Genomic DNA, 4,953 nt, shown 5'->3' on the forward strand with positions numbered 1-4,953 from the left:
AAAGTGGATAATATTTACATGGTATTGAGTTAGGTCATTACACCTAAAACCCTCTGACTATCATGTTTATCACCCCGTGAGGAGTGCATTCCAAAGTTTGGGCGATTTTATTCTCTGAGGTGGGGTTTTGGTTGATTTTCTAACGAATCGGTCTAAGCCTCTTTTTGCCATTTTATCTAGCGCCAAAGCTAGTTAACTACACTCTCATGTATCATGACCCTCACTCTTTTGAATCTCACAATAGGTTTCGTTGCTTCGGCAATCGAAACACTTGAGTTTTGGCGGGTACATGATATGGTGTTTGTTTTTATCGACACAGTACAAAACCTTTTTATTAGGATCATTAAGTGGTATGAAATCACACTCTTATCATTATTGTGGTCTCTTATGGTCCATTTCTCTATCCTCATGTTGTTGTTATTTCTAGTAATTGTCCAGACCTAAACGATCCTTCAGCAGTGGTTTAGGTTTATGTTCATCCCATCTTACAAATTCTCTAGCATATCGCAGAAGGTCCGGGAAAGACTAGCGTCGTTTAGTAGTGAGGTCCTTGGACAAATATTTACTAGAACCTTTCCATGGCATCTACTGTCACGTCCACAATTAGATTCCACACTTGTATATCAGTTTTCTAGAACCTTTCCATCCATTCTTGCAGAGTTTCATCCCTTTCCTAGACCAAATAGTTGAGATCCTACATGGTCCTGCGCTTTGGGATAGAGGTGATAAAATGTTGAGTGAACATTATAGCCATCTGATTGAAACTCCTGATGGACCCATTTAGAGTTGCTCCTACCAGTAGGCAGTCATCTCTTTGAGGGTGGTTGGGATTATCCGACACATGACAAAATTTGTGCACCTCGTGGTTTCTAATGACCTTTCGAAGTTTTTAACATGCATCATGGCATATCTCATCCTGTTGTATTCCTTGAGAGACAATACTTGAATCCACGAGGTATCGACTCCTTCAAGAATAGTGTTGAATTGGTATCCTCAGGAATGTGAGCATATCTTCCTGACTTACTTCTTCAGTAATGGGTTATACATATCCTCTTTACCCATGGCATTTTTCAACATTTGACTTACTTCTTCAGTAATGGGGTTATACATATCCTCTTTAGCCATTGAAGTCTTATAATCCTCATGATCTTCAAGAAAAGTTTGCTTGCGGGGTGATTGTCGACCCCTGAAGGAATCTTGGCTCAATAGCCTTTCTCCAGTGAGGATTTCGCAAGGCTAGGGCTCAACAAAATCCCTCTGGAGATTTCATCGGCTTTAAGGAAATCTAGGCTTAACAAAGTGCTTTCAGAATGTCCATGTTGCTAGAGGGGTTTTCGGTTCGATTACCGATTTGACCGGTTTTTTTCTACCCACCCCTAGTTTTATTCAAACACTAGATATAAAATGTCTGATTAGATTTAAAAAGTATTATTATTACTGTTAAACCAAACATGCTTGAAAATGATAACTTTATATGTATAATATTGATTAATATCATATATTAGAAAGAAATTGATATTATCATATTTAGTTTTATTTATTATAAATAATTATCCTGAAAACTGAGTTCGAGAGCCTCCAAGAGAAGAAACAAGACCTAGGGTTTCTCTCATAAAGGGGCGATGACCTAATCTCCACCGCCACATCAGATCCTTGCACCGCCGGCCTTGCGCCGATCGCCGACCGCCGGCAACCTAGCACTGCCGTTTTTTTATCGCCGTTCTCATCAGATTCACCATGGCTTCTGCTTCCACTGCTGCAACCGAATCAGATGCCTTCGCAATCGCCCATTTATTTGATCGTAGGTCTTACAGCAAACTAAAAACTACAATCAGTAAGGATCCCTCAACTCCCGCACCTTCCTTTGCGTCAATTGTAAAGAAATCAGTCACCACAACGGCGATTCCAGCGCCGTCGCAGCCTTTAATTTCAGAGGAAGGGGGTTTCAATGCCATTAAAGTACCACAAGCCATTTATGAGGAACGAGTTAAAGCGTTTCAGCACTCAGTCATTGGGAGGATATCTCTGAATAAGGGAGATCGCCCCTAGAAACATGCCGAATTGAAGCAGCGTCTGAATCAGCTTTGGAAGAGAAATATGGATTGGAAGCTTATATCGTTGGATAAGGGTTTCTACCAGATTATTATGCCAGATAGGGATGCCCTACAGACTATTTGGGGGCTCGATCCCATTTCACTCAAGCCTGGAATCATTCGGTTTTCACCTTGGACACCGGGATTCAATTCGGACTCACACAAGTCCACCTCTGCGCAAGTTTGGGTACGTTTCTACAACTTGCCTTGGGAATTTTGGGACACTAGGATCATTGCGAGTATTGCACGTGTGGTAGGGGTGCCTATTCGTTTCGATCATAATACTGTTAATGGAGAGTTTGGCCATTACGCCAGGGTGTTGATAGATGTTGATTTGTCAAGGGATATTCAGTCGAAGCTCAGAGTGGATACGGATAATCAGAAGTTGTGGGTTTATTTAGAGTATGAAAAGCTCCCGGCTCTTTGTGGCACTTGTTCGTCCATTGGGCATACCACGGCTCAGTATAGGCGCAACAACAGAGAAGTAAAACCTCAAATGCAGAGGCATATGAAGTCAAGTAAGAGTGGAGCAGCACCTACTACACATGAAAATCTGGATGTTCATTCGGAACCAAATGAAGCTCACGCTTCTTCTGCCGCGGATGATGCGGAAAAAAACAAAGTAGTAGAAGAAACTTTACAAATAATTCTTCATCCCGCCGCCAATCTGGAAATTCAGGGAAGTGAGGAGGGTTCCAAACGTTGGGGAGACTGCAGTGATGAGGAAGACCTCCCAACAGCAGAGACCGATACTCCTCGTACAGCTGAGCGAGTTGCTGAAGGTAACTTGACGGGTTCTTCAGAACGACCTCAGAATAATGATATTTACATTCCAAATGTGGATACTGACTGGATAACAACTAGAAAGAAGGATAAGGCCAAGATGTCGGGTACTAATACATATTCTCGCTCTAAGGGGCGGAACAGGTCGATTATCAATTACACATGATTGTGTTGTATTGGAATTGCAGGGGAATTAATAACCCTGGGACTCAACGGGCATTGAAGCTCATTTGTCAAGTAAATCATCCGGATTTGGTATGTATTTCTGAACCCATGGTTACTTTGGATAAAATTCCTACGTTTTTCTGGAATTCGATTGGCTTACAGTTTGTTGAAAGCAATCCTTGTAATTCTATTTGGCTTTTCTGCAAAATCAGTAATATCAATCTTTGCAACATCATTTTGAATCATGATCAGCACATTACGATTAGATATGGTACTGCAGTGGGTTTTTCCCAATTTACTTTTGTATATGGAAGCAATTATTTTGGTCGACGGCGTCTGCTTTGGGATTCTGTCAGTGCTATTGATGATAGCAGAAAAAAATGGTTATTGGAGATTTCAATGCGATTACAGGGGCTCACGAAAAAACCGGACGCATTCCGTCTGATATTAGTTGCAGGGAGTTCCGTGATTTTATTAACAACAATGAGCTTATCGAAGTGGCTAATGCAGGCTTGCAGTACACTTGGTCAAACGGTCGGTTTGGCACTGAACATGTTGAAAGTAGACTTGATAGGGCTCTTGTGTCTGAGGATTTTGTTGATTCCTGGAGTACTATCAGCTGTACGGATCTCTCCCGCTACCAATCAGATCATAGTCCTTTGTTATTAGTTTGCAAAAATGGTATAGTAAGGCATTCCCGGTTTCGGTTCTTTTCCATGTGGACTACCCATATCTCGCTGCGGGATTTGGTTTTTACGCACTGGCAAGGTACTCATGTCTCTTTACCACCAGCACAACTTTTCTGCTACAAACTGAAATCTTTAAGGGCTAAGCTCCGAGTCTAGAACATAGAAATCTTTGGCAGAGTTGAGAATAATATAGCAGCTGCAAATTCGCGCCTCTCGAGTATACAGCAAGTTATTTCTTCTCAGGGTCTGAATGAGGTAAACCGTGTGCAGGAAGTGGAATCAAAACAAGATTTAGATCTTCAGCTATTCAGACAGGAGCTTCTCCTTCGGGATAAAAGTAGAGAAAAATGGCTTGAAGCGGGGGATCGTAACTCGAGCTATTTCCATCGCGCAGCTAAGGGTAGGAAAACTCATTCCTCTCTTGATACCCTTCTTATTGATGGTGTCCTAGTCAACGATGAGAATGTGATCGCACAGCATGTCGTGGATTATTATTCAAGTCTGTTCACAAGCAGCAGGCCTCTAGTCGACCATGCCCCAATCACTGAGGTAATTCCGGTTTACGTCACATCGATGGATAATGAGCTTTTAACTCGGCAGCCTTCGGTTGATGAGATTAGGTCTGCAGTATTTGATCTGAGCCGAGATAGCTCTCCGGGACCTGGCGGCTTTGGGGGAGTATTCTATCAACAGTATTGGGACATAATTAGCACGGATCTTTGTAAGATGGTTCAGAGTTTTTTTTGCTTCGGGCTACATGTTGCCGGGGATGAATTCCAGTATTATGACTCTGCTTCCCAAATCTGCTGATGCTATAGAAATTCAACAGTTTAGGCTAATTGCTATGGGTAATTTCAATTATAAAATTATCTCGAAAATTCTCGCAGACAGGCTGGCTCCTATTGCTTCTCGTATTGTGTCTCACAATCAATTCATATTCATTTCTGGTCGAAGTATTCATCATTGTATTGCTACGGCTTCTGAAGGTATTAACATGTTGAATAAAAACTGTTATGGTGGTAACATAGCCTTGAAGATTGATATTAGAAAGGCTTTTGATACACTTGATTGGAACTTCCTCTTGGCTGTTCTGGAAGCATTTGGTTTCTCATTGCAATTTAGAGACTGGATTTTGGAAGTTCTTCGATCAGCTAGAATCTCTATTGCTTTGGGAGGCGGAATTAAGGGGTTTTTTGGCTGTTCTTATGGTGTGCGACAGGGCG

The sequence above is a fragment of the Euphorbia lathyris genome, chromosome 1, assembly GCF_963576675.1.
Source record: "Euphorbia lathyris chromosome 1, ddEupLath1.1, whole genome shotgun sequence".
NCBI lineage: Eukaryota > Viridiplantae > Streptophyta > Magnoliopsida > Malpighiales > Euphorbiaceae > Euphorbia > Euphorbia lathyris.